Genomic DNA, 12,523 nt, shown 5'->3' on the forward strand with positions numbered 1-12,523 from the left:
TCGAGCTGTGGGGGAGGGGCGGAGGGGCGGGGGGGCAGGGGGGGCGCGGAGGAACAGTGGTGGAGCAATATGCACAGAATAATGCCATTCTTCTTTTTTTAAGACTTTATTTATGGGCGCCTGGTTGGCTCAGTTGGTTGAGCGACTGCCTTCGGCTCAGATCATGATCCCGGGGTCCTGGGATCGAGTCCCGCATCGGGCTCCCCGCTCCGCGGGGAGTCGGCTTCTCCCTCTGACCTTCCTCCCTCTCATGCTCTCTCTCTACCATTCTCCCTCTCTCTCAATAAATAAATAAATAAAATCTTTAAAAAAAGATTTTATTTATTTATTTGACAGAGAGAGACACAGTGAGAGAGGGAACACAAGCAGGGGGAGCAAGAGAGGGAGAAGCCGGCTTCCGGCTGAGCAGGGAGCCCGACGCGGGGCTCGATCCCAGGACCGCGGGATCATGACCTGAGCCGAAGGCAGACACTTAACGACTGAGCCAGCCAGGCGCCCAGAATGCCGTTCTTGCGAGAATGAACCTTCACAAAATAAATCTATATTCTATAGTGAATAAATGCACAGAGTTCTAGAAGGAAACCCCAAACTAATTACTGGTGGTTACTTTGTTGCTGGTTGGTATGGGGGGAATCACAGACAGACTTGAGCTTTTTTCAAATTTTTGAAAATCTTTTACAGTAAGAATATACATTCGGATAAATGAAATAAATTGGGTGGCAGTGGGGTGGGAGATAAAAATTTGAGAGGCATTGGATGAAGAAAACTTTCTTTAATTGCTTAGAAAAGGATGCAGAATCTTATATATAGTTATAGACTAAGGGAAGGAGCCAAAGCCTCGAGAGAGGTTGGACAAAAAGAGAGAGGTTGACCGGTAGAGCAAGATGTTGGTGGAGCCCAACGAGAGGATGAGTTCTAGTTCAAATGAGGATCTTAGCCATGGAGACTGAGAGTGCAGAGGCCAGCGTAGGTGCTGTTGCCAGTAAACTGGGAGGAAAAAGGGGCAAAAGCTGAGAGATGTTGAGCTTGATGGCCAGGGATTTCTCAGTGGCGTGTAAGGCAAGGCCCCCGAAGTGAGGGTGAAGGGGGCAGTGGGCGGTTATGGCCATCATGACTGTCACCTGACTCGGGATCTGAGGAGGATGCTGAAGTGTGCCGATCCCAAGTCACTGGGTGGGGTGCTCTGAGCTGAGAGTTTCAGGCATGGTGTTTCTCAGAATTGGTGACCTCTCCCATGACATCACTATTTAGAGCAGGGTTTCTCAATCTCAGGATTAACACTGGGATCAAATAATTCTTTGTTGGGTGGGGGGGCTGTTCTGTGCACGTAGGATGTCTAGTAACATCCCGGGGCTCTGCCCACGAGATGTCAGGAGCACCTCCAACGGGCCAGTTATGACAATGAAAGTATCTCAAGACTTTTCCAACTATCTCTTGGGGGAAGGATCAAAATCTCCTCTTGTGGAGAACTACTGATTTATAGCTTAGGGACCACATTCCAGGGCTACTTCTCAGGAATTGTGCAAGTTGGTCTCCTCAGGGGAATGGTCTGCCCTGCCCGCTTTTGTGGAGGGTGGGAAAGCCTTGGCATTTGGGCAAGGTGTTCACAGGGAAGCTGCGCCCAGCCTCTTGGTGCTGTTTGCACCACAGGTACCAACAAGTTTGTACCACAGGTGTCTTCCCCATCAAAGCCAAGAGTTACTCAATGAGCCAGTCCTTCTCTTAAGTAATTTCTTACTGTCACTACCTTGAAGGAAAGGAAAAGAAAATGAAGGCAAGGGCATGTATCATAATTTTCATCAAATCATGTCACGAGGGGCGCCCGGTGGCTCAGTCGTTAAGCGTCTGCCTTCGGCTCAGGTCATGGTCCCAGGCTCTTGGGATCGAGCCCCACATCGGGCTTCCTGCTCCGCGGGGAGTCTGCTTCTCCCTCTCCCTCTGTCCTCCCCCCCCCACCCCTGCTTGTGCTCTCTCTTGCACTCTCTCTCAAATAAATACATAAAATCTTTTTAAAAAAGTTTTTTTTTAAAGGAAGAATGACATAAAGAGTGGTAAGTATTAATTGACCCACATACCTACTACTTCAAAAGCACAGCAGAGGGCAGAATGCCCATGGGGAGGTGGAGTTAGGGACGCTCTCAGGAGTGGTGATAATTTGGTTAACTCCTAAAGGATGCCCCGCTGTTCAGACAGCCTTTGGAAAGGGAGATGCACTGAAGTGCAGTGAGTAGAGAGAGAGAGAAAATCAGCCAGGGAGCAGATTAGGAAGGCCCTGGCCAGCTGTGGTAAGAAATATGGGCTTCTCCTATAAGTTCAACTGTTTTAGGCCTGGGAGCCCCCCCCCCCCCCGCCCCGTTCCTGGGTCCTGCTCTGATCTTGACTTTTCTGGGTGGTTCATCTTGTCCGCTCCTTTCAGTCCCAGACCCAACCTTTTAGCTTCAGGTAAATTTAACCCAGCTCTCCACTTGGAACTCCTCCAGAGAAATTTCTCCATAATCTTGTTTTCCTTTTTGTGTTTACCTCCACAAAACAGACCCCACAATTTCCATCAATTCACCTCCTAGGGTCTTCACAACTCAGTTACCTTCTACTTCCTGCTTTTCACAATCCACAGGCCCTCAAATCCCCTAGGGGCTACCCAAATTCATTTCCCCTTCACCCATCAAAGTAACCGGAAAATCTCCCTTACTCCTACTGGGATATCGTATTTAAAAGGTGTTAAATATTCAAAACCCCAATTTCCAGGCATGATTCTTTTGATAAAGATTACTTCTCCTTGTATATATTAAAAATATATATATTTTTAACCGTGAAAGTATCTCCAAGGAGAGAATACATGCTTAGGCCATTACCAGAGAAGTTCTTAGGTATCATTGGGTAGCAGCTAGAGGAGAGCAAGATGCTGTAGGAAGTGACAGGTTTAGAGATGCCGGAGTGCAGAGAGAGAGGGAAAGAGAGAGAGGAAGCCCTGCTGGTCAACTTATCACCCCCTCATAATCTGCCTGCGCCCTGCTCCTCGAAAACCTTTCTTTCCCTAAGGAACACTGATGTGGGATCACACACGGATCTGTGTCCCGCTCATTCCATTCTCTTTATTCATCTTCAGTATCAGGAAGACACACCCCGCGGGTGCTCAAGGGTCTCAGGAGGGTGGGAGTGCTGGAGAGAACAGGGGTTGGGGACGGAAGAGGAAAAAAAAAGGCATTTTATAGCTTTTGATAACCTATCTTCTGGCCCTGATTTCTGATGTCTTTCCTTTCTCTTTCCCTTGTATTTTTTATTTTTATACTTTTTTCCTTTCCTCTAGATGAAAGGAATTGGAGGAATGAGGCTGATGGATTTGGGAAATCGAGTCAGCAAATACCAAAGTTTCTAACATGTCATTACCTGTACTTCCCAATTTCTGTAATTAAAAAAAAAAAACATAGAAGGGGCAGAAAGATGCCTCCTGAATTTTAGGGTAACAAAAGTAAAATTAGGGAGAGTCAAAAACTGATGAAAAATTCTAGGGGCGCCTGAGTGGCTCAGTCGGTTAGGCATCTGACTCTTGATCTCAGCTCAGGTCTGGATCTCAGGGTCGTGAGTTCAAGCCCTATGTTGGGCTCCATGCTGGGCACAGAGCTGCTGACTTGAAAAAAAAAAAAAAAGACTTCTAAAAAGGTATCGATACCTTTGTTTCTCTCTCGGTTCCCCAGTGATATAGCTGAATCTGTGTGTCCAGGAAAAATCCATGTAGGTTTTCACACCTCCTCCACCCTGGAAAATTGCCCTGCTCCTGGAGATAAACGTTTAGGCTTTGCTGGGTTGGTCCCAGAAAGACAGGGTGGAGGACAGACCACGTACCCATGGAGGGCTCTTCGCCACTGAGATCAGGGAAAGCTCACTTGCCCTCCAGCTAGTCCCTGGCCACTCCAATCTGCCCTGAACCCCTCCCACCACCTGGCCTGGGAACGCTCAGCCTTTCCTCTCACTCTTATCTTTTCAATGATAATTCTCTGATAATTTCGATCTCTTTATGTTTGTGCGTGTTGGATTTTTTTGGGGGGAGGGGCAGATGGAGAGGGAGAGAGAGAGAATCTTTTTTCTTTAAAGATTTTATTTATTTATTTATTTATTTTTTTTGAGAGCAAGACAGAGAGAGACGCAGCGCACGCCTGCAGGGAAGGAGCAGAGGGAGAGGGACAAGCAGACTCCACACCCAGCAGGGAGCCTGATGTGGGGCTCGATCCCATGACCCTGAGATCATGACCTGAGCCGAAACTAAGAGTCAGACGCTTAACTGACTGAGCCAACCCAGGTGTCCCTCTATCTCTTTGTGTTTTGATCAGAGTTCTAGTAGAATTCCTTGAGTTAATTTTTTAATTTTTTTCTCCCCAAAATGTTCATGGTATTATTCATTCCTTTTGTTTGAGTTTTTTGTTTTTATTTTTTAATTCAGGAATGAAAAGAAGAAATTACAAAGGAAACAGATAATACATTTAACTAAATAAAAATTTTTTAAACTTCCATCTGTCAATTACCCCAATACAAAAATGAATAGGCAAATGGACACACTAGGAAAAAGTATTTGCTATATGCCAGAGTGAAAAGATGGATAATTAATGTTGATTAGTCATATATATGTATATAATTAGTAACTTACAAGTATTAGTATATGGCATATATTAAGGCACATTAAAATGTAAGCAGTAAGATAGAATATATTCCAACAGCAACAAAAAAAAGGGATTTAATAGGCAATTCACAAAAGAAGTCCCAAATCAAAATGATCAACCATATCAATAATCGTAGAAACATCCATTGAGACAACTAAAAAAATGTTGAGGAAATTGGCATACCCTCATATACTACTAGTGGGAGTATAAAATAATAACATTTTCTGGAAGGCAATGCAGAAGTTTGTGTTAAAAGCTTTACAGTGTGGGGCGCCTGGGTGGCTCAGACGGTTAAGCATCTGCCTTCGGCTCAGGTCATGATTCTGGGGTCCTGGGATCAAGCCCCGCATCAGGCTCCCTGCTCGGCGGGGAGTCTGCTTCTCCCTTTCCCTCTGCTGTTCCCCCTGCTTGTGCTCGCTCTCTCTCTCTCTGTCAAAAATAAATAAAATCTTAAAAAAAAAAAAAAGCTTTACAATGTACAAACTCTTCGATCCAACAATCTCAACCCTTGAACATAATCCAGGATGGATGTGCAGGTACGGACCTGCAAGGGTGTGTGTGCTCATCACAATGTTAATCAGCAGAAATTTAAAAAGAAAAAACCTAAATGTCTCACCTTTAGAAACTGGTTTCAGGTGCAATTTATAACAGTAAGTGGTAAGTTTATGAGTTATAGCTTATAATTTAGAAATCTTGTAGAAGAACACAACACTTGAAGACATGTTCATAATAAAGCATGCTTAAATAGACACATTGACATACGTGTATTCAAAAAGTCTAAGGACATGCCGTTCACCCAAAGTTAATACTGGTTATCTCTGGGGATACGATTAAAGATGATTTTAGTGTTTGTCTTTGGGCTCTTTTACTATTTTCTGTCATTGAAATATATTACTTTTGTAATACACACACATGTAAATATATATATCTTAAGTAAAAGAAAACTGGCTTTGGCACTAGAGAGGTGGGATGGTGTTGGGGATTTAAGACCAAGTGGACCCTGAATAAATGTCCTTACTTTTACTAAGAGTATGACTTACTCTTACGAGAAGTGAGCCAGTTACCAACCCAATTTTGCCTCAGTTTTCTCATATCTATAATGGAGATAATAATGACTCTCGTAGGGTTGTTACAAGAATTAAATGAGCTTAAAAAAAAAAGAATTAAATGAGCTACTTCATTCAGAGGCAATACTCAATGAATGGTAGTAACATTAAGATGATTTGTGGGGGAAAACCAAGCTAATATCCTGACTCTATACCAGAATACATTTCAAAGAGATTAAATTAAGTGTAATAATTTAATAAATTATTTTATTTTATTTAATTATTAATAAAACATAAAAAATTTTAAAAATGTAGAGCTGAAGTTGAAAGACCCATATGATATACCAAAGCCCAAGGAAAAAGATAGATATATTTGTCTGCCTACCATCTTTAATATAGAAAAAACTCACAAGAAAATATGACAAATGGGAAAAAACATTTGCAGGAGATATGAGACAAAGGGTTTTTCTCTCTGCCATACAAAGAGCTCTTTCAAACTAAGAAGACAGAGACCAAGAGAAATGTGGGCAAAGGACAGGAATAGGAAATTCACCAATGAAAATATGAGAATGTGTTCAATCTCCCTGAAGATCAAAGAGATGCAAAGAAAGTCAGGATAGCATTTCCCCGATCAGATTTGTCATGATAGAACACTTGATTGAATTCATTCTTGGCAAATATATGGTAAAGGGAACAGTACCATAATATATCGGTGACTGTTACATTGTTATTGGGTAGTATGGCAATATCTATCAAAACATAAAGTGTGCATATCCTTCAATACGCCATTTTAGGAATTTACCACTAGAAGATAATCCTATAATTATGCAAAGGTGAATGTATAAGGATGTTCAGTACGGTGTTGCTTTATAGTAGTAAACCAAACCAAAAAAAAAAAAAAAGGTCTAAGGTTAAATTGTTAAATAAATGACAGGTATATATAATAAAATATTATTAACCTTTAAAAAGTATGATATAGGGCGCCTGGGTGGCTCAGTTGGTTAAGCGACTGCCTTCGGCTCAGGTCATGATCCTGGAGTCCTGGGATCGAGTCCCGCATCGGGCTCCCTGCTCGGCGGGAAGTCTGCTTCTCCCTCTGACCCTCCCCCCTCTCATGTGCTCTCTCTCTCTCTCTCAAATAAATAAATAAAATCTTTAAAAAAAATAAAAAGTATGATATAGGGGCACCTGGGTGACTCAGTCAGTTAAGCGTCCAACTCTTGACTTCAGCTCAGGTCATGATCTCAATGTCCTGGGATGGAGCCCTGAGTCAGGCTCCCCACTCAGTCTGCTTGAGATTCTCTCCTTCTCCCTCTGCCCCTCCCCCCTGTTTATGTGCTCTCTCTTTCAAACAAATAAATAAATCTTTTTTAAAAAAAGTATGATATCAAGCTACGTTCACTACAAGGAAAGACTCCACATATTCACAATGCAATGTTCAGGGTACCTAGGATAGGGAAACAGGTTATGAAATAGTAGTAAGAACTATTTCATTAAAAAAAACCTATACACACAATACACAGTCACTGTGTATGTGTATATGTATATATGTACATATATGTATCTATATATTTGTTGATGTTCATATGTGTACATAGAACAAGGAAAAAGAATATTCACTTCAAATATTAGGGTATGGAATTATGAATGATTTTAATTTTCTCTATAAATTTTTCTATTTTGAATTCCTTAAATATGTCTTATGTTTAATTTCAAAAATAAATTATCTAGAAACATTTTTTTAACTAAAACAGAAAACCCCGAAACATGTACTAGGTAAGATCGGCTTTCTGGAGAATTGGCCTGTTCTCCAAGAGCCAGATTGCTGAGATGATCCCAGAGCAGAAACTCCCCGTGAGTCACTAGAAGGTGGTCTCAAGAAGCACAAAGCCTCCACTTAATCAACTGTACTAGTAGGAAAAAAATGGAAAATTGGCTGAAGTGTCAAATGATTCGATTCCATTGCCCCCTTTTTTAAAGAGCATAATCATAAAATGAAAATTGTTTGCACAATCTTCACAGGGGATCCCCAAAAGTAAATGTTTGATAGAGCTTATCAGATATTTTCTGTATTGGTCAAGATTGGTTAACTGCAGTGATAAATAGCCTCGACCTCTCAGTGGCTAAACACAACAAAGATTTATTTCCCTCTTGCCTTGGGTGTTCATTGGCAGGGAGAGGTGGGGCCCCATATAGTCATTTAGGGAGCCGGGCTTTCCAATGATGGTTCTACCATGCATTCTCTGAATCAGGGGTTCAAAGGCCTGGCTTGGGAGGGGCACGTACTACTTCTGTCCCCCTCCCGTTGGCCATAACCCATCCATGGCCTCACCTAGTTGCAAAGATATTGGGAAAAGTCACCTTCCTGTGTGTCCAAGGGGAAGGTAACTGACTTAGGGATCCCACTGCACTGTTTCTACCAACACTCCAGGGAAGAAAGTTCCCGAATCCAGCAAATGCCTACCTTTTATGGTTTGAGGGTAGAGCTTTAGCTTCACCATGTAAGATACCCTTCAAGAAAAATCTCTCTCCTGTTGCTCTAAACAACTTTCTAATAAATAATGTCATCGACATGTCTTGATATCCAAAAGGAGTCAGATGATATTAGAATTCCTATCTCCAGGACGGAATTAATTACTTTCCTCAATTGCCCCTGCTGTTTAAACAAATTCTCTTTCTGGTTTATACATTTGTAAACTGTGCATTTGAGTTTACTGTCAAAATCGCGTTTCTGGACCCGACAGGCTGTAGGTGGGACCTGACTGCACAAGGTGGTCCCGTGAACACTTTGGTGTCTCACAGATCTGCTCACGCAACCACAAAGAGGAGCATCAGCGTGCAGCCGGCCAGAGCACATCCAGAAGGCAAAGGGTTCAGTCCAGAAAACTAATTAAGGTGGGATCAAAATTAAAACCAGGAACCTGAGATCTGAAAGCCAGAAAAAAGATTTTAGTGTCTAGGTAAAGGAAAAGGCAAGATACTTAGGCGGGGGCTTCCCACATGGCAGGACTTACTCAGAATGTGGGAGGTGGGAGCACCTGCCTTTGCAAAGGAAGATGAACGGGATCCACTGACGGGGGGAAGTGGCGAGGGGGGCTGAGGAGGCCAGCAGTGCGGTGGGGCAGGGGGAGCAGGTGGAGAAGGGGGGAAAGGAAGCCCCACTTCCCCTAATTCTAGGAGCTTTCTAGTTCACAGCAAAAGAAATCCGGGCTGCTTCTCCTCTGAATGTTAATTTCTGCTCTCCCGTCATCTGGGGGAGGTGCCCTGAGTATTCATTTAGTCCAGAGGAATGAACAAACTCCATGAGAATGAGCTCTTCTCGTCACCAAATTTCCTCCTAGGAAAGCCTTTGGACTCCAATATTTAACTTTGGTGAGCCTCAGAGCTGAGGCTGGTAGAGAAGGGAGAGCCTAAATCAGGGAGCTTTTTATTCACTGAGTTTTGAGGCAAGAGCCCTGTAATTTAAGATACAGGACTTGGAGGGGGCACAGTGAGGCTTGCAGTGGTTAACTGGGAATGAGCACAGCAGACAGTGCCACCCGGGAGAAGCTGTGAATCCATATTTCTGCCTAAGGAAACCCGTATTCAAAACTTTCACTGAAGATCATCACTCTGACTCTGGGGTCTTTAGGCAGAACTGACGAAATAATTTGTGGGACCCAGTGCAAAAGAAAAATATGATGCACCCCAGTGTAAAAATGATCGAGATGCTCAAGGCGGTGATAGCAGAGCATTAAGCAAGTGTGAGGTCCCTCTCCGTGTGGGGCCCCGAGTGACTGCATAGGGCAAGAAGCCCCGGGGAAGCAGATCATGGCCGCAGGTTATCGTCAAATCGTACAAATTCAGGCGAAAGGCCAGTGTTCCCGTCTGTGGACACAGTTTCTCCTCTTGTACTTATTTTTAATGGTGCCATTGTCTACCCAGGCAAAAAGCTTGGGATCGTTCTGGATTCCTCTCTGTCCTTCACCTCCCTCTCTAGTTAATGACCATTCCTCTTGATTTTACCTGGAGAACTTTGTTTTCCAGTAAATCTTCTCATCCTAATCCCTGTCCCGGTGCAGACTCTCATCATCTCACTCATATCTACCTGCTTGAATCTATCTTTCAGAATGATGTCTTTCAGTTGCTAATACGACCACATCATTGCCCTACTGATAAACCTTCAAAGACTCCTGAGAACCTACAAAATAAACCCCAAATGACTTAGCACGGCACATGCCATCTTCTGCACTCTGGCCCCTCCTTCCTGCCCAGGCATCACCTGCCTTACGTTCGATGTTCCAATAATACTAAATTATTAACGTGCTCCGAGCTCTGTCGTGCCCTTTATACCTGATTGTGCTGCTCCTTCTGTCAGAATACTCTTTCCTAGCTTCTTATATTTCCTCTTGTGGTAGGCCAGATGGTAGCTCCCAGGCATAGCCAGGTTTTAAGACTTTGCAGTTATGATTAAGTCACGGACCTTGAAATGGGGAGATTATCCTGGATGGTCTGGTGGCCACTGAAGGCCATCACAGAAAAGGGAAGTAGAAGATTTTACTACACAGGAGAAAAGATGATGCGAAGATGGAGCAGAGAAAGATTTGAAGATGCTGTGAAGCTGTCCTTGGCAATGGAGGAAGGGGCCAGGAGCCACGGAATGCAAGATATAAAGCTCTAGAAGCTGGCAAAGGCAAAGAATGGATTCTCCTGGGTGCAGCCTTCTCAAGACCTTGGTGTTCACCCAGTGAAATCTGTTTCAGATATCTGACTTCCAGAACTGTAGGAGAATGAATGTTTGTGGTTATTTGTTACAGAAACCATGGAGAACTAACTGTATCTTCCTTCCCGCCCCCCCACAGGGGACTGAGCACCATTTTTCCTGGCACCCGTCACACCCACTGCTTTCTTCCACTACATTGTACTAATTGCATATTTCTTGTTTCCCATTTAAGTGATATGCTCCTGGAAGCCAGGGACCATGTATTGTTTCTCTTTACATCCTTGGCCACTAGCCCAGTGCCTGGGACACAACGAGCATCTTGTAAATATTTATTGAGTTGAACTTCCCCACAGGCTGAAAAGCAGAGCCAGGGGAGATTGAGAGAGGAAAAAAATCTACTTTTAGTTCAAGAAGTTATTCTTCCTATGACCACCATTTTCATTGCCCTAGGAAGGGAGAACCCAGCAGAGCAGAACAGGTTGTGTGGAAAAGAGCACTCAGATTATAAACAAGCAGAGTGTAGGACCTCTCCAATGGAAAGAGAAAACTGTCCCAGAGTAAGATGATTATTTAAATGCATTTTGGGAGAGCATTGTATAGAGAGCAATACTCTTGGGACAGCACTGGAATGTCACTGATAGTCTATATCAACCGTGATTTTTCAGAAATGGCATAGGCATAGGCTGCAATTTTTATGCGAATAGTAGTAAGGACTCTGATTGCAGTAGTAAGGACTCTGATTGCAGTAGTAAGGACTCTGATTCCTCACACAGATTCGCTCAGGAATGTGCAAACAAGCATCAGCGGAACTTGGAAAAGGCGGGCAAAGGAATTCAGTCTGGAGGAAAAACTCTTCCCCTAGCCACACTGACTAAGGGGTTCCAGCAGCTTCGGAGGGAGGCACAACTGGAAATTTATGTCCTAGTCCCACTGCCGGCTAGATGCCGTTAGATATGTGAATTTCTGCTTGTTTCTTCAAGAGTAAAAATTGTAACAATTGTTAGTACAAAATGTAACGTAAGTTATGATCAACCTATCTTTTGTTGCCTTTATAAATCCTTGAGTTAATGAACACTCTGAAATACCGGTCCAGGACAGATCTTGACTATTGGTTGCCATCAGGAATCTGGTGACCACAGTGAGTAAAATAAAGTAAGCAAAACTCCCTTTCCGGAAGGCTGCTTTAATAAGACTACTCTCTGGCTGAGTGGGCTCCATATTGCCCATGTAAAACTCAGAAGAGCTAGATCATTCTGTGTGATATGACCCAAGTCACAACTGACTGCGTTAAAAGTCAAATGTGCGAATGATGAAAAAATTCTGAACCTTCTAAAATGGCTCAGACGGATTGAGAAAATCTAGTGTTAACAAAAATTAAAGAACAAGGCAACACTGATAAGCTAAGCTCTGATCACCACGCCACAGCGCTAAACAGCACAGCGAACTTGGTCTCATCACACCTGGTGTGGGCGCTTCTTCTTCCTCTGGGGGCTGCCTCCTAATGAGGGCACAAACTCTCTTGCCATCTACCACTTCTCTGGTTGAAACCAAATCGGAGGCAGAGCGCCTGGGTGGCTCAGTCGATTAAGTGTCTACCCTTGATCTCAGCTCAGGTCTCGGTCTCACCACCATGAGTTCAAGCCCCACGTAGAGCTCCACACTGGGCGTGGAGCCTACTTAAAAACAAAACAAAACAAAAAACAACCAAAGTTAACCCTCTCTAGGAAGCGTACTGCTCTAAAGTGGGTTAAAGCCATAAAAATCCATTGCAGAAACAGGAGTGGTAACGATGCCCACTACCGAACAGACTTAAAAAACAATTATTCAAATCGATGTGAAAAACCAGAAGAGAGTTATGCTCATCGTTTCATTAAGAGTTCGTGTTTCCAAATAGGAAGCCCTTTCTTCAGACTTGGGGAGCTCGCAAAGATGCCTCGTGGGCTGTAGGCACTCAACTGAAATTAGATTAACATATCAAGACATTGAAGGGAAAATGCATTTTTTAGACATAAGAGAACACAGCTGTGTTTGGGGTCTGTTGACTGTCTCAAGTTATTCTGAAAGTGTTTTGTTTTGGTAACACATTTGGCAAATTCTCTTCCCCTTCATTTTTATATCCG

This window comes from Zalophus californianus, chromosome 9 (assembly GCF_009762305.2).
Source record: "Zalophus californianus isolate mZalCal1 chromosome 9, mZalCal1.pri.v2, whole genome shotgun sequence".
Lineage (NCBI taxonomy): Eukaryota > Metazoa > Chordata > Mammalia > Carnivora > Otariidae > Zalophus > Zalophus californianus.